Consider the following 18989-nt stretch of genomic DNA (forward strand, 5'->3'; position numbering starts at 1 on the left):
TCATCCACTATGAAAATACTGTTAGAGTGTATACTAAAAGCCTAACTTTTGTAAACATTTATTTTAAAATAAAGAATCACATTGGTAAAAAATGTCTACATTTATATGCTAAGTGTAGTTATTCAATTAATTTATATTGTAGATAACATGGTGTGTGGTGTCACACACAGAAGATCATGTTATCGGTTCTTTATAAATTATAAACAGTAGCTCACGACTAAGATGGATAGGAACAAACCATTGGAATAGCCGTAGTGTAATTTGGTATTAGTTTATCTTAACTATAAAATTACACTAGTACACTCTGAGTGTATTGAGCAGGACCATTTAAGGTAAGTTCTTTTTATACTGATTTAATAAAAGAACAAGACCTTAGTTATTATGGAAGTGTGTGCTCTTAATCCTAATATAATAACAAGCACATATATTTAGTATTTATTTCTTTGACTTATCAAAGGGTGAGATTTAGCTCGATAAATCAATAGGCCTGATAAGTTGAGAAATGATATTACTTATAGTGTGTGTTGTTGATTATAGAAGAAAACTGTGTCCTAGTAATCTAAGTTGATAATGTCCCCAAGAGGAGCTCATAAGGATTGTCATGTTAAACCCTGCAGGTGAACTTAGTCTGTCACGATAATAAGGTTGAGTGGTACTACTCTTGGACTAAAATATTAATTAAAGTGAGTTGTCAGTAACTCAATTAATTAGTGGGCATTCGACATCTTAAACACAGGGAGATTAACACACTCATAATAAGAAGGAGCTCAAAATATAATTTGGGATTGGTGCGGTAGTTCAATAATAATTCTTTAGTGGTATGAATTATTATTGATGAAATTAAATTGGGTGTTCAGGCGAACACGGGAAGTTTAATTTCATCGAGAGACCAAAACCAATTCCTCCTCTCGGTCCCTATCGTAGCCTCTTATGTATAGAGAATTATACCCAACAAATACTCACTTCCTACCCACCCTTAGGTGGTCGGCCAAGCAAGCTTGGGCCAGCCAAAGTCAAGGGCTTGAGCCAAGTTTAATGGCCGGCCATAGCTTGGAGCCCAAGCTTGGTGTGGCCGACCATATATAAAATAAAAGGGATTTTATTTAAAATCTTTCCATATGTGGAAGTCATGGTTTTAAAAGAGAGTTTAAAATTTAAATCTTTTCTTTTATAGCTTTATACAAAAGATTAAGTGAAAGGATTGATATCTTTCCTTATTTGTAGTTAAAAGGAAGATTTTAATTTTTGATAAAACGTTCTTTTTTTTTTGTAACCATCCTCATGATTTAAAAGAGAGTTTTAAAATTAAATCTTTCCTTTTATAGTTTCTATAAAAGATTAAGAAAAGATTAGATATCTTTCCTTATTTGTAGTTAAAAGGAAGATTTTAATTTTGAAGAAAACTTTTCTTTTTGGAAATCATCCACATGTTTTAATAGAGATATTTTAATTTATAAAAGTTTTCTTTTATAACCAACCATGAAGGGAATTTTTAAAAGAGAAATTTTTATTTAAAAATTTTCGGAAAACAAATAAGGAAGTTTTAATTTTTATGTTTAAAACTTGCCTTATTTGGAGCAATTGTTGTGGCCGACCATGATAAGGGTTAAAAGGAATGTTTAATTAAATTTTCCTTATTAACCAATGGCAAGGAAAATAAGGGAATTTTAATTATAATTAAATTTCCTTATATGCCAAGACCAAGGAATATAAAAGAGGGGGGTAGAGATGTCTCACCTCATACAACATATCTTCTATAGTTTCTCCTCTCTTCCTTGGTGTGTGGCCAACCCTATTCTTCTCCTCTTCTCTTCTTCTTTAGTGGCCGGTGCATCCTCTTCTTGGAGTTCTTGTGGTGGCTGGTTCTTGCTAGGAGAAGAAGGAGAGAAAGGAGGCTTTGCTCTTGCATCCCTTGGAGCTTGGTTGGTGGCCGAGACTTGTTTTTTCTTGGAGAAGGTTGCTTGGCCGAAACTTGGAAGAAGGAAGGAGGCTTGGTGGATTCTCATCTCGGTAGATCGTTGCCCACACAATGTCCAAGATAAGAAGAGGAATACGATAGAAGATCAAGAGGTTGTTGCTTACAAAGAAAGGTATAACTAGTAATTGGTTTCCGTATCATACTAGTTTCCTTTGTATGAATTCCAAACACAAGAGGCATATGATTCTAGGTTTTGGATTTGTTTCAAATTTATGTTTCTTTCGATCTTGTGATTCGATTGTTCCTTTTGGTTAAACCTAGGATTACTATAAGGAAATTAATATTAAATTTCGTTGAAAGACTTTGTCTAGGAAGTGGTGGTTGCTCCCATATCCAAGAAGGCCTAGTGCCTCACCATGTTTAACCTGAAAGTCAATTTTTGAAATTAATATTTAATTGAATTTGTAACATAGGTGGATTTGGATCTATAATGTTAAGTATCGTTTGTGATCCAAGTCTAAACCTTTAAGAACAGATAAGTTAAATTTGGAATCAATAATGCTAAGTTCCGTTTGAGATTCCGAATTTAATTTCTAAAGAACATAATAGGATGTTAGGAAAGGTTCAGGACTTATACAAAATTTTTATACAGGAGAACCGGTATGATATTCCCAGTAGCAACCAACAAATACTCCTTCTCGGTAACTACCAAAGGCGGAGAAGCCTTGTATAAACTCTCAATACAACAAGAAGAAAAGAGAAGCTAATATAAATAAAATCTTACAAGATTTACAATGTGAAACCAAAACCCTAGCTTCTTCTTCTTGTATGGAATACCTCTTGATCTTGGAAGTGCAACAACACTTTGCTCCAAGAAGCTTCAAGAACTAGAGGAGAGTTGTAGAGAAACTCGTGTAAGGATCGGGATGAAGTTGGCAAAGGAGTGACGAAGAAATCGCTCGCCAAAGGCTTTAACCCTTGCAATGGTCACATCCCAATCGATCGACTGATTGATTGGGGAGACTGAATCGATCAGCTGATCGATTCAGCCTTTTTCTGTGCTTCTCGCGGTTGCACTAGAAAACTGGCTCCAATCGATTGGCCGATCGATTGGCGGTGCCCAATCGATCAGCTGATCGATTGGAAGCTCCTCTGTGGTCGTGATTTCGCTTTCCAATCGATCGGCTGATCAATTGGACCAACCTTCACTCGAGCACATAACCAATCGATCGACTAATCGATTGGACTACGACCCAATCGATTGGTTGATCGATTGGATCAATTGGACTACGATCCAATCTATTGGTTGATCGATTGACCTCCCTTTGACTTGCTTAAATCAAGTTTAGGATCCCCAATTCCAATATTCGATCAATCGTGACATGTTGAAACTCCTCGTGCCTAGCATCTAGTCAACCTTGACCTACTGGGACTTCTTCACCACGTGTCCGGTCAATCCTTTGACCCACTTGGACTTTTCTCCTCCTACCAAGTGCCCGATCAACCTTGACCCACTTTGACTTACCATCTCATACCAAGTGTCCGGTCCTCCATGACCCACTTGGACTTCCACCAGATGTCCAGTCACCCTTGACCCATATGGATTTCCTCGTGCTAAGTACCCGATCAATTCTTTGACCTACTTGGGCTTCCCAACACCAGGTGCCCGATCAACCTTGACCCACCTGAATTTCCACGTGTCTGGCTTCACTCACCAGGTTTTTCCATCTGCCTAGCTTTTCCCATTGGACTTTTCATCTGCCTAGCTTTTCCCACTGGACTTTTCATCTGCCTAGCTTCACTCATCAGGACTTTTCATATGTCTGGCTTCACTCACTAGGACTTTCAATCTGTCTGGCTTCACTCACCAAGGCTTTCACCTAACTATACTCACTAGGATTTTTCCACTGTCCGGCTTCACTCACCGGGATTTTCACCTACCTAACTTCACTCACTAGGTCTTTCACATGACTTCACTCACCAAGACTTCCCCTTGCCTAACCTCCAGTTAGGACTTTCCCAGTCAAGTATTCCGTCAACCCTTTGACCTACTTGACTCTTCTTCACATTAGACTAGTAAACCTTGACTAGAGGGGAATTACTCCAACAATCTCCCCAATCGGACGATTGCTCCTGCAATCTCCATATATTGTCAAACATTGAAATTCAAATATCAAGACTCAAGCTTGAGTCAACTCAAACTCAGTCAACCTGGTTAACCTTGACCCAGGGATATTGCACCAACATAGTGGGCAGTAAGAGCGTATAAATATACAATGCAATACAGATCAAATAAGTAGTAGCAATCCATCCAAGGAAATGTTCTTCAAGCTACTCTATAGTCCATCCTCACTAGCAAATATGCATGAGTCTAAATAACAAATAAAGTTCTAGTAGGATACTCGATATCCTACACTATGGTATTGCTACCTAAAGAGACCAGTATAAATAACAATAAATGGCGTGGATAGCAACGAGACTACATGGATATCAAATAGACTAAATGTAAGGACAAACAATAAAATATCAACTAAAGAAGCAAATAGAGTGAAGTCAAGGTAAGTAACAACTGCTGTCTAATCAATAAATGACAATAAATAATTATACACTAAGATCAAAAAAATTATAGAAGTCAAAACAATAATTACCCATCTCTTACCCATCTTCAAGTTCGAAGGTTGCATCGATCTTGAATCCTACAAGTACATGATACGAAGCCAATCTAAATACTAGAGTAATCTAGTAACAAACATAATTTAAGTAGATTAATGCTAATTTGCTTTCCTTATTCATTAACCGTCTTAATTAATTAATCAATCAATCTATTAATTCCCTCTTTAATAAATCAACTAATAATTAATACTGCCACCAACTAATAATCCAATTAATCCCTTATTAATTATATCAAATCAATTAGATACATTCGGATCAAATTCAACTAATTACAATTACACATTGTACTCAAGTTTCTCAAAAACCATAGTTTACTCATAAAATGTTTAGCAATCTTGATTAATCAAATAATCATGAATTAACTATTCATTACTCAATTAATTGGTAATCACTCAACTAATCCAAATTAAGTAATCCGTTAAGTGATGTTAATCTAATAACAGCCAAATCTACAAACTTGTTAATTACTTAATTAATCCCTAATCAATACTTATCTTTATTAGTCAATTAATTAAATTCTAAACTAATTACCTAATTAATCCATGTATCATTTATTACTTAATCACAATATTAGTTATTAAATCTATCTAACCATGATTTAATCAATATGCTAATTAATTATTAAGCACTACTTAATTAATCTATTAATTTATCAACCAACAAATCAATTCACTACTAAAATTAACAAAAAGCTTCATCAATGTTACCAAATTTATTTCTCCTTCTTCTTCTTCGGCAGCAGTAGAGGTGGGCTCTTAGCAAAGAGTAGCTGGTGTGGCAGGGGTAGCGTCGGTGGTTGGGGCAGTGGCAGCGATGGCTACCCGCAGCAGTTGGCGAGACACACAATAGCGGCAGTTCTTGATCAACGGCGCTGGCGACGTGGCAAGGAGCATAGCACCGAGTTGTCTTTCGGTGGCAGGCAATGACCGACTATGTGGAAGAAAAGGAATCAACATCAACTCTCGACGAGGAATAAGGAAGGCCAGCGAGGCTGGGGCTACTCACGGTGGTTGCATATGATACTTGTTGGAACCCCAAAATTATTTTGATGTGATCAAACAAGTTAAATTAGGTCCTATTGGTATCTAAGTGTGCAGAAGATTAGAAGCACAGGAAGCCGAGTGGAAGACGCAGCTAGCGAGAAGGACGGCATGGGAGAGAGCCGACGGACTCAGTGCGTCTGAGGGATGAGGTACTGCGGAAGAGTACACCGGTGGATGAGAAGACTGTATGTGATGTTCGAGGGATGAGAAGCTGGAGCGGAAATCTGCTTGAAGAGAAGGTCGGAAATTGGATTCGGCTGAGCCTTATTCTGGATGCCTGAAATCACTCAAGCGAGTGAAGCTGAAACGGAAGATCCGAATCGAGACGAACAACACCGAAGCAGAAGGCCCGGACAAAAAAAGTCAACGGAGTTGACTTTGAGAGTCTGGGTGTCTGGAACCTAACTTTTATCATTATCGACGTCATTACAAGAAAACAAGGCTTCATAGACGAAAAATTTTATCTTTGAAAATCATTTTTCTATCTCTAAAGAATATTTGAGAAGGAATATTTCGTCTCAAAAATCCATTGGTGAAAGCCCCGTAGTTAATTTTGAGACGAAAATTTTTCGTCTCTAATTTCATAAATGAATCAAAAAATCGTTTATGCATCTAATTTTAATTTAATCAATGAAATTAATTTTAAATACAAATTTTGTTTTTAATTTTATTTTGAATCCATAGTTAATTAGTTCGAAATTACATAATAAATATAATGTTATTCTATTTATAAATGCATTTACAATTTTGTTTATAAATTCCGTATCCCGTTTTATTTTAAATCTCAAATATAATTTAATTTATTTATAAATTTATTTACAATTCTATTTATAAATCCATATGTAAATTTGTATTAAAATTTATCACTAAATTTTTATTATATTTTATTTCTATATTTACTGTATAAGAAAAATCATAAATTTCAAATAAATTATAAATATTAAACAACAATTTCTAATCTAAAAGTATCACACAATTAAAGATAAATGAATATTCACATCATTCAACTAAATTGAGCAAGTAATTGATAAAATTTTAAATTCTACCATAAATACTTTAATCTTCATTTCGTCTATCACGAGCTCCTGGGACCAATTCTCATATAAATGATTTGTATATCCCACCTTTTGAATCATCTTACAAACCATCTTCTTTAGATTTTCTTCTCTTTATCTACCTTCCTCGATAAACTTTTCTTCCCTTTGTCTATTTTCCTCGATAAACTTTTCTTCCCTTTGCCTATTTTCCGTGAAAATGAGTTCCATTTCTTTTAGCTTTAAATAATTTCTGAAATTTATTTTCCCTCCTCATCCTATAACAAATAAATACATATAATGGATGTCATTTAATAAATACAATATTGAGATAAATTCACACACTTGTATTTCATTTGGTATGTTGCTAAATTCATGCATTGTATCATGTTGCATACATGCATAATCAAAGTAAATATTATGTAACTGGATGATTTCTTCAATTTGTATACCATTAATAAGAATTATATATATATACTTATCTTGTATTATAAGAGAGTATCATCTCCATATCCTCTCCCCCTTGATCTTCCTTTGCCGAAACCAATATCTTTCCCTCTATTTATATCCTGCATCACATAAATAAATAAAAAAAATGCTTACCTCTTGTCATAAATACAAAAAAATAAATGCACTTACAAAGATTTTAATAACCAATAATACATTCACCTCTTATCATACTTAAGGCGACCTATATATGCATGGCAGATTCATCATGTTGCAAATTTTTTTCTTTAAAGTAAAAATATATATATGCATGGCAGGTTCATCATGTTGCAAATTTTTTTCTTTAAAGTAAAAATATATATATGCATGGCAAGTTCATCATGCACCCTGTATAATGCATACCTCTACTTGCCTACAACTTGATCATAGTAACAAAATTAACATTGAAGATGTAGTCTCTTCTTCAGTCACAGTAAAACCTAAAACTCCTGATACAGTTAAATCAGAAGTGAGAATTGAGATGAGTTTAAAGGAAAAATGATGTTTGACTCTTCAACATTAGAAACTTATGAACTCATATAGTTTTAGCAAACTAAAACTAACAACACATATCAATAAGAACATAAAATTCATAATCAACATCAAAGACTTTAAAATTCCTAACCAATAGAACTTAAATTACTGATACTCATACAATCTGAAAAGTATTTGTTGCAAGTAATTGAAATTGAAATCACTATATAGGAATATGAACCATACTAAAGCTAATAGGTCTGATCAACATCATAAACTTATAAACTGATATAGTTGTCAGCAAACTGAAAGTATGTGGCACAGATTAGAGAATCAACATTGATGACTTTTCAATCAGGATAGGTAGAGGAGATGAAGAAGGGTTGTCGGCGGTAGGAGCTTCTCCCGATCGAGAGAGGGTAAGGTGAGATGGGATGCTGTGAAGGTTGGCTGTGATGAGGGCGGCGGCCGCCGACCTTGGTGGACTGTGGTTGGAGGAGGAAGAAGGGAGGTTCAGGTGTGGGCTTGAGGTGTGCGATCGGGAGGTAGAGAATGAAATGTCGGGATGAAGAAGAAAGGGATAAATAATTAGGACTAATTTTTTAACCCTCGGATCATTTAGATTTGAATCATAAAGATCCATATCTGGATGAAGAGATCCGAGCACTCTAAATCTAGATGAATGGTCAGGATGACGGGATCTGAGTGGATAGATCGAATTGTTTCATATATGTATTAATGAATTTTTTTAAATTTTAAAATTTGAAATAGAATTTTTCCCTTTCATTTTTATAAATAGATTTTTATTTTGGCAAATATAATTGGTTTAGATTTCATTTTTAATATTTATTTTTTTATAAAATTTTATTTGTAAATTTGTTTCTAATTTATTTTAAATTTAGTCTCAATTTGTTTTAATATTATATTTTATTAAAGTTAAATGGATTAGTAATTTCATAGCAAATGTTTGCTTAATTTATATAAATATGAAATAGATTTCTTTTCTATTTAAATTTTTTTGCTATTATTTATATAAATTTGAAAAGAATTATTTTTTTAATTCTATTAAATTTTAAACAAATTTTGTGACCAAAATTATATGATTTCAAATTCTATTTGTAATATGTATTTATGTTTGTTTATAGAAATTTAATTACAACTTCATCTCAAATTCGTTTAAAATTTTGTCACATTTTTTTTTCAAATATTATATTTTATTAAAACGAAACATATTAGTAATTATGTAGCAAATTCGTTTTTAATTTATCTAAACCTGAAACATATTTTAATTGTGTTTAAAATTTTTTTATCAATATTTATATAAATTTGAAACGGGTTATTTTTTGTCTCAATTTTTTATTAAATTTTAAACAAATTTTGTGACAAAAATTATATAGTTTCAAATTTTTTTTGTAATTTGTATTTATTTTTGTTTGTAAAAATTTATTTATAATTTCGTTTCAAATTTGGTTTCAATTTTTTTTCAAATATTATATTTTATTAAAGTGAAACAAATTAGTAATTTTATAGAAATTTCGAATTTAGTTAAATCTGAAATACATTTTAATTTCATTTTTTTTTAATTATCAATATTTATATAAATTTGAAATGGATTATTTTCTATTTCAATTGTTCATTAAATTTTTAATGAATTTTATAACAGAAATTATACCGTTTCAAATTTTGTTTGTAATCTATATTTATTTTTGTTTATAAAAATTTATTTATAGTTTCATCTCAAATTTGTTTCAAATTCTATCTCAATTTTTTTTTTGCAAATATGATATTTTATTAAAGTGAAACGGATTAATAATTCTGTAGCAAATCTGTCTCTAATTTAACAAAATCTGAAACAAATTTTAATTCTGTTTTAAAAATTTATTTATGAAGCCTTGTTTTCTTGTAATGCGTGGGCATTGACCGTTGCGTCAGAGATAGAAATCTATCCCACTCTAGGCACCTGGAACCCTTCCAGGCGCCCCGACCAAGGCTATAAATACAGCCTTGGTCTAGAAGCTAGATATCAACAAGCAATTTGAGTTCCAACACTTGTGCGCTTCACTTTGTTAGTTTAGCTTCATCTTTTTGTGCTTTCACTACTGTAAGAGGCTTCTCTCCCTGTAGGAGATACTTAGTGTGATTCATTTCCTTGGATTAACAACCTCCCTGGTTGTAACCAAGTAAAATCTGTGTGTCTCGTCTTTGAGTTTATTTCTTTATTTTTATTTTATGCAAGTGTTCTTTTAAGTCCGAGAAAGATTTTTTTTTTATTGTGCATGGTCATTCAACCCCCCTTCTAGCCGACCACCAACTCCCAACAAGTGGTATCAGAGCTAGGACGCTTTGGGAGGACTAACCGTGAATCGAAGCACCGAATCAATGGCTAGACCAAGCATCTACTGACCGAATCAATAGCTGGAAAAAGAGAATAGAGGTATTTTTCAAAACCGATTTCGATTTATCATTAATAATAGAATTTGATTTTAAAGCACCTGAGGGCAAGGAAAAGTATCAATGGACGAAGAAGAAACAAGTCGACTACGTGGCAAATGACAAGGCAGAGTTTCATCTGCTAAGCATACTACCGCCACAAGAAGTTAACAAGATCGGAGCTTATGAGTCCGCAAAGGAGCTCTGGGAGAAATTCCTGGAACTACACGTGGAGAAAAGGTAAGCAACTGAGATTCACTAAGGTACACACTTAATGCATTCCCTAGAAATACGAAATGGGCATCATTAGTAGATACCTACTATATCTCTAAGGATCTAGAAACTGTTACCTTAGAAGAGTTATTTTCAACTTTTGAAATCCATGAGTCAAGATGTGCAGATACGAAGAAGGAATTGATGCACAACATTGCCCTTAAGGCAAGGATGGACGAACAAGATTCAGAATCTTCTCTGCAACGAAGAAGGGCGATCAGATGCTACTACTGCAACGAAGAAGGGCACGTCAAAGGCAACTGCCCCAAGCTTAGAAATAAGGACAAAGACAAAGGAAAGAAGCATGTCCAAACGAATAAGTAAAAGACTCAAAAGGCGATGTGGGACGATACGTCGTCTGAATCAGAAGTCGAGGCTTTCTCCAGACTTGCATTAACGGCAAGTAGGGCTATAAACAAGCTGAGCCGAGCCGAGCCGAGCTTTGGGGTGTTCAAGCTTGTTTGATAAGGTAACCAAGCCGAACCGAGCCGAGCTTAAAATGAACCAAGCTTTTGAAATGAGTGTTCAAGCTTGGCTTGGTTTATTTTTTATGAGCTTGAGCTTGTTTAAAGCTTGGCTTGAGCTTGGTTCGTTTAGATGTTATTAAGCTCTCAATTCAAGCTTGACTTGAGCTTGGTTCATTTAGATGTTATCAAGCTCTCAATTCAAGCTTGTTTGATTGTTTGAAATTTTTAGTTGTTTGATTGGTTATTGAACTTGATAATTTAAATTTATTTATTTATTTTATTATATTTTATTATTTATTTAGTATATTGAAAAGAGTTTTATTAATGAATATGGTTCGTGAACATTGTTCATGAACGTTATTCGTGAACATTGTTCATGAACGTTATTCATGAACATTGTTCACGAACGTTGTTCACGACCATTAACGAGCTGAACACATATGTGTTCAAGCTTATTTGTTTAGCTTAACGAGCTATTCAAGCTTGTTTGTTTAATTAATATTATGTATATTGAACGAACATAAACAAGCTCTTACGAAGCCGAACACCAAGCTTGTTCACGAATGCTTGGTTCATTTACAACCCTAACGGCAAGTCATCAAGAAGATGAACACGAAGCAACCTCGTCCGAAATGAGCATCGAGAGCATCGATGAAGGGGGTGCTACATCGAAAGAAAGCAGCAGTTCAGGGAGAGCTACGGATAACAAAGTCGACAAGGTACGTCAGGTACGATCTCTCCCACCTAACAAGTTGTTTAAATTTGTGAAAGTATTAACCAAAGATTGTTGCAAACTTGAAAAAGAAATTAAAAATTAAAAATTAATTTTAGCAAAATCTTGCCCATTAGAAGAGTTTGACAAAATAAAATTAGAAAATGATATTTTACAAAAAGAAATAAGTAACTTGAAAAATCATGCATGCTCATATAATACAAGTTTTAGAAAATTCAATAACATAAATTGGTATTTTAGATATTACAAAGGACAAATTAGAAATATTTCAAAGAAATATGTCCCGAAGAAATTCCTAATTAATCCAGTTGGCTGGAACCTATATTGGGTTCCAAAGTCTTGTCTAACTTGAACTTTAATTTAGACTTAATTCTTTCAGCAAGAAAATTAAACGTTGAATTTCTTTATGAGGCTTTGTCCAGAAAGTTGTTGTTGCTCCAATAACCAAGAAGGTCTAGTGCATCGCCACAGCCTGGAAGCGAAATATTAAAATAGAATGTTTAATTGACTAACTGATAAAGCATTAAAATTAGAATTGGATAATGCTTTGAATAATTATTCATTTTTTTGGAAAATTCTAAATCTCTCTATGCAAATTTGTTTAACTTAAAAAAAATCTTTTCTTTAGAATTTGTTTTAACTTAGAAATTTTTTTTCGTAGAATTTTTTTTTATATATATCAAAATAATTTTTAAAATTATTGTCAAAGTTTTCAAAAATTGATAAGTTTTTTTAAAATTATTTATCAGAATTACCATTAGATTTTTCTTAATACTCCATTTTTATGTAACCAAAGGAGGAGAAGGAAAAGATTAAGTGTAGGGGGAGGTAACTTAAAATTTAATTTTCTACTTTTTACTTTATTGCAAAATTTATTTTTTCTTTAACTTTATTTGTTTACCCTAACTTAACTTGGGTTGCTTACATCAAAAATAGGAGATTGTTGGAACCCCAAGGTTGTTTTGATGTGATCAAACAAGTTAAGTTAGGTCCTGTTGATTTTTTTATCCCTGTATCTAAGTGTGCAGGAGCTTAGGAGCACAGGAAGCCGAGCGGAAGACGCAGCTAGCGAGAAGGACGACATAGGAGAGAGTCAACGAGCTCGGTGCGTCTGAAAGATGAGGTGCTACGGAAGAGTACACTGGTGGACGAGAAGAATGTATGTGATGTTCGAGGGACGAGAAGCTAGAGCGAAAGTCTGCTCGAGGAGAAGGTCGGAAATTGAGTTCGGTTGAGCCCTATTCTGGATAGCTGGAATCACCCAAGTGAGCGAAACTGGAGAGGAAGACCCGAATCAAGGCGAGCAGCACCGGAGCAGAAGGTCCGGACCAAAAAAAGTCAACGGGGTTGACTTTGAGAGTCCGGGCGCCTGGAACCCAACTTTTATCATTATCAACGTGGACGTTGACTGTTGCGTCAGAGATAGAAATCTATCCCACTCCAGGCGCCTGGAACCCTTCCAAGTGCCCCGACCAAGGCTATAAATACAGCCTTGGTCCAAAAGCTAGATATCAACAAGCAATTTGAGTTCCAACACTTGTGCGCTTTACTTTGTTAGTTTAGCTTCATCTTTTTGTGCTTTCACTGCTGTAAGAGGCTTCTTCGCCTGAAGGAGATACTTAGTGCGATTCATTTTCTTGAATTAACAACCTCCCCGGTTGTATCCAAGTAAAATCTGTGAGCCTCATCTTTGAGTATATTTATTTATTTTATGCAAGTGTTCTTTTAAGTCTAAGAAAGATTTGTTTTTTTTATTGTGCAAGACTATTCAACCCCTTTTCTAGCTGGCCACCGGGTCCCAACAATGGTGACGTGAATGGGCAGACAATCGGGGGCTACTCACGGTGGCATGCGACCAGTAGCGGCAGCAGTGGTTGGCGGTGAGGGAGATGCCAGTAATCGGGCACGTAGAGGCGACACGCAGCGACGACGAATGGCGACAACACTCATGTGTGAATAGGCGAAGGAGCAGCGTTTGGGAAAAAAACAAACTTAGGTATTATAATTAAAACCTAGGTTAATGTTTCTAATTAACTCCCACTTTAAATAATGATATTCTAAAATAATCTTTTCTTTTACCGCTTTCTCTCCATAAAATATTAAATTCTAAAAAATTCAATAAAAATCTAATAAATTATATAAATTTATTTTCTTATTAATTATTAATTATCTTATTTTTATTTTCCCAAATAAATTCATTTAGTTCCAATTATAATCATTTTAAATCATTATTCTAGATATTAAATATATATATTTTTGGATATCTTACAAAAAGTCCTCGCAGGTCTTGGATGTAAGGTAAGAGAAGTCCAAGAAGGTTGAGGACCGAATTCATGATAAGAAAAAGTCCTTACAAGTTGAAAGACCATATGAAAGACATGGAAGTCCAAAGAAGTCAAGGGCTAGATCTTTGGCAGATCAAGGAAAGCCCGAGCAAATCTTGAGATCGGATGCAAGGGCTATTGAAGACTTAGAGATGAGGAAACTTTAAGCATAAAAGTCCAAGGAATAAAAGATTCATTTGGCATGAGGTACTTGTGGACGAGGGTAGTGAAGTTAGGTGTATTAGTTAATTAGTAGAATTTATCAATTGATTGATACATTGTAGATGAAATGAAGATTTTGTAATTAAGGGATTAGTGTGCCAACCCTACTAAAACAGGGTTTAACAGTCAATTGTTGAGTTCCAACGGTTCGATGGACTAAACTCCAAATTGAAAAAGAATTTAGCACAATAATTGATTACTGGGGCATAGCAATCGACTGCTAAGCTAAACCCTAAATTTAGGATTTGTACTATAACCCTAATAATAAATTATTATGTTGCAACAATCGATTGGTAAACCATTTCGAGCAAACAAAACATTCCCAACTTAACTAGCTAGTTTGAATGATCACTAGCAGTCAATTGCTAGATGATAACAATCGACTAGTAAACCACATTGAGAAGATAAAATGCTTCCAACTCAACCAGCTAGTTCCATTAGTAGCTAGAAGTTGATTACTAGGCTCTAGTAATTGACTGGTAGCTTAATACTAGAGAATAGAATGGTTCCAATGCAACTAGTCAGTTCAACCAGAGGTTTCCAATTAATTGGTGATTTCTAACCGTCAATTGTTATTAAAAAAAATAGGATAATATCAATTGCTAATCCAAAGTCAGTTATCGTTTAACGACTCTGTCAAAGGTCAAACCTCTATAACAGTTGATTGGTTGTTGATAGCAATTGATTGATGATTGCAAAAGTGAGATGAGTTGAGTGACATGTACTTGGGATGAGGGTAGACTGAACGTAGGTGGACTCAAGCATAGCTGATTGAGTCAAAAGGTTTAGCCAACTGAAGCATGGGTTTTGATTGACAAGATCTTTTGGTCAATTGAACCAATAAGTTTGATATGTAGGATCGAAAGAGTCAAGAGGGGGGAGGCGGGTGAATCTCGATCATTTTAAACCTTTTCTTTTCATCTTTTCATAAAATCGAATCAAAGTAGAATAACAGCGGAGTAATAAAAGAACAATCACAAAGACACAATCAGTTTTACTTGGTTCGTGGTCTAGTGACTACTACTTCAAGGTCCATGATCCTTGATTACTTTCGATAGACAATCATTAAAGTTCTTCTCTCTAAAATCTTTCGGAGAAGAAGCAAGCTCATACAATATAGAGGATGATAGTAACAATACTACTATGTCCTTAAATGAATCCAAGTATAATAATAATATACCGACAACAAGAGTGGAATATTAGATGATGTGTGTGGGTTATATAGCCATTTAGACCAATATGAATGTACATTTACTTGCATTTCTTATATTTAATCTATGTTATCATACTCTTTTTCATCAATTTATTAGCATGCTACTTGCTATGTTCGGAGATTTGCTTTTTTCTATATTTTTAATGACAAGGTGTAATAAGGAGTGAAATTGGACAAAGAACACATGATGGAGGGCTCCCAAGACTCAGCAATAGGCAGGTTATGCCTTGAGGCATGGCTGTGCCACTCTTCTAGATATCCACACAGGTTGGATGTACCAAATGGCATGGTCGTGCCACTTTTTCCAAGATCTCACATGGGAGAGCCATGCCAAATGGCACGGCCATACAAAATGGCACGGCCATGCCACAAAAAGTAGAGGCATGCATGACCTGGTCATGCCAATCGGGAACGATCGTCCCTCTAGTTCCATAGCCTACACGGGATGGCCTTGTCAATAGACACGGTCATGTGCGGCTAGGGTAGGGGCTACACGACCCCGTGCTTATAAAAGGATTAGAAGTTTATCTCTCAGGGAGGTGGGGTGGAGGAGCAACCTAGAATTCTTGGGAGAATTTGGATGCTCTAAAGCCATTTCCCACCATTCGCTCTTCTCTACTGGCGAAGGATTGGATCTTGAAGACTCTGTGCTCATCTTGGCTAAGCGATTCTCTTCCTGTCTCTTTAATTTAGTTGTAGAGTATTTTTAATGATGTTTTCAAGTCTTATCTTTTTGGTTATGAAGTAGATTCCCCTAGTTCTAGGACAAAGGGAGTAGTTGTGATGTGATATGATGTAAAATTCTATGGATATGCCCTTTTCTTTGTCTCAATGACATGTTCATGCTTAGTTCTTAATTAATTGAATGTATATGTGAATTCTTATTGCTAATACATGTTGTTTAATTGAATGGATATATGGATTAGTCACCGTGTAGCGGGAATACTCGACCTCATGGTGGCAACACCTCATGCGCTAGCCACTAGAACATAGCAGGAATACTCGAGATTATATGCTCGATGGTCCCTTGGTGACAGAGGGTAATAATCAAATTGAACATCTCATAGATCCCCTCGAAACGGAGACCGAATCAATGCAAGGAAGAATCTAATTTGTGATTAAAGGGTTTTCCCCAATCCGTGCTAAGAGGTAATTAGTGTAATTTAGATTGTATGACTGGTGGTCCTTAGGTGACAATAAGCTAACCTTTAAACTAGATTCTCTACATTTTCTTGCTTATTTATTAGCATTAGATATCGACGAGAAAATACTCCGATGAGACCTCATGAGGTAGCATCGGTAAATACTTAGGTTCTCTATGAAGCATAAACCTAGAGGACAAGGAATTAACTATCTATATTATATTAAGGAGCATTACCATGAAATCGACATCCTAGAACTTCCTTCCCAAGATAAATTTTCTCAAGCAACTCTTCCTCTAGATCCCTCTCCTTCTAGATTTCTCTAGCTTTTATTCTTCTTTTAGTTTACGAGCCATTGACCTCCTGCTAGTCTAGATAATCACTTTGCAACATCCCTATTGCTTACCACCAGTCCCTGAGCATTGATGTTACTTAACAACTATTCTATGCACTTGCAGATGGTCAACAAGTTTTTGGCGCATTGCCAGGGACTGGTTTTGAGTAACATTAGGCAATTAGCATTTGAGTTTCTTTAGACACCCTTTTCTTTTTCTTTGAGTGAATATTTTTTGCATTTTCTTTTCTTTATTTTTGCATTTTATTTTATTTTTAACGCACACTGGATTCACTCACTAACTTTTATGTGAAGATCAACAACTGCAAGGAATTTGTCACCTATTGATCCTGAGATCGATAAGTGACTTTTAGAAGAAGGAGAAATCAACAGAGACAAGCACAAGAAGAATAAGTTCAGAGAGCCATGATAGACAAACCTTTCAAGGATTATGCCACACCATATGCTAGAGGGATCAGATCTAGCATTACCTGGCCAACAGTTGAGGCCAACAATGTTGAAATAAAATTGGCATTCATCTCTATGATACAACAAAACCAGTTTCGGGAAGGACCCAAATCAGCACTTAGAAATTTTTTGTAAGATATGAAGCACCATGAAAATGATGAAATTCATCCTGAAGCTATCAGATCTAGCATTACCTGGCCAACAGTTGAGGCCAACAATGTAGAAATAAAATTGGCATTCATCTCTATGATACAACAAAACCAATTTCGGGAAGGACCCAAATCAGCACTTAGAAATTTTTTGTAAGATATGAAGCACCATGAAAATGAATGAAATTCATCTTGAAGCTATTAAACTTTTGTTATTTAGATTTTCCCTCAGAGACAGAGTAAAGGCATGGCTAAATTCCCTACCAGCAAATGATATAGCCTCATGGGAGTAGTGCGAGCAGATATTTTTGGAGAAACTCTTCCCTCTAAGTAAAATAGCGCACATGAGGAATTTGATTGCCAACTTTTGATAGAATGAGACTGAATCTTTCTATGAAGCTTGGGATAGGCTTAAAGGGATGCTCAAGCTATGCCCCCAGCATGATTTAGAGAAATGGTTGGTGATACATACTTTTATACCAAATTAAGGTTTCTTTGGACTCCGTAGCAGGTGGAGGATTGATGAATAAGGGATTAGATGAAGCCGAAGAGATTATTGAAAGTGTAGCATTAAACCAAACTTATTTGAGTATGATGATGCATTTCAGTAGCCTTACTTAATCAAGGAGCCCACAGATATCTCTTCCGTTATATGAAAGAGACAAATCTCATTTACATCACTCACATCCCTCTACATAACTCATTGCATACCCAGTGAATGACTTTATAGTCTACCTTGCATAGAGATGTGGACATTATGATCACACTCAGATTGGCCAAACTAACAGACTTTTGAGGGTTGCTCACGCATTAAAAGTAACAATTATATTCAGTAGAGTAGTCGCAAGAGTAGTTATGCATTTGTATGGATCTTTGGAGGGATTAATTTTCACTGTGTTTTAGTATGTTTTCACCTTTAGATCCCAATAGTGGTATTAGAGGTACTTACGAATGAGTTTTACGTCTTATTTAATATTTGATATAAATGAATGGACACATGTTTATTATGATTTGCTAGGAATGATTTATGGGCGGCTTTGGCGGGTATTATTTTTGATTTGTCTGGAATGAAATAGTTGTGATGATTAAACTGTAGTGATTGTGGAATCTTCATGTTAAATATGAATGCATGCTACAATCCAGTTTTATTCGATGAATCATAAATCCTTGATTTTCATTATGGTTGATGTAGTTACAATATTCTATTGGGAATAGAATGAGATATTAATAGATAATCTATTGTGAGCAGATTGTGAATTATATAAAGCATGAATTCATTGTGAAAGGTTTAGGGTTATTGGCCATGGTGATGGGCAACGACTCTTTCAATGAGTTAGTAAAATTATTTTTCTTTGGGGGCTTTGCCCTCGATTTTCTATAAGGCTAGGGCCATTGCCCCAAGGACCCCATATGGCTTCACAATATAAATCATTAATCAGAATTATAATAAAATGATTTCATAGATATATTACATGTGATGCTTTCTATGGTGCATGGTATGCTCATTACCCAATTTGATTGTATTATGTGTGTATGTGTGTTGTAAATTCATAATACAACCTATGTGTCATACCTTTTAACTTCATACTTCAAGTTTTAAAAGAAT

At 34.8% G+C, this 18989-nt stretch overlaps 1 non-coding gene across 1 annotated transcript; it reads right to left on the minus strand.

Annotated features, from left to right (window-relative positions):
• Positions 1 to 17725: 17725 nt before the first annotated feature.
• Positions 17726 to 17831, minus strand: LOC121993728. The gene has a single exon (XR_006115381.1). It is a non-coding gene; the product is annotated as a small nucleolar RNA R71 (small nucleolar RNA).
• Between the last annotated feature and the right edge of the window lie 1158 nt (positions 17832 to 18989).

Source organism: Zingiber officinale, chromosome 1B (assembly GCF_018446385.1).
Source record: "Zingiber officinale cultivar Zhangliang chromosome 1B, Zo_v1.1, whole genome shotgun sequence".
Taxonomy (NCBI): domain Eukaryota; kingdom Viridiplantae; phylum Streptophyta; class Magnoliopsida; order Zingiberales; family Zingiberaceae; genus Zingiber; species Zingiber officinale.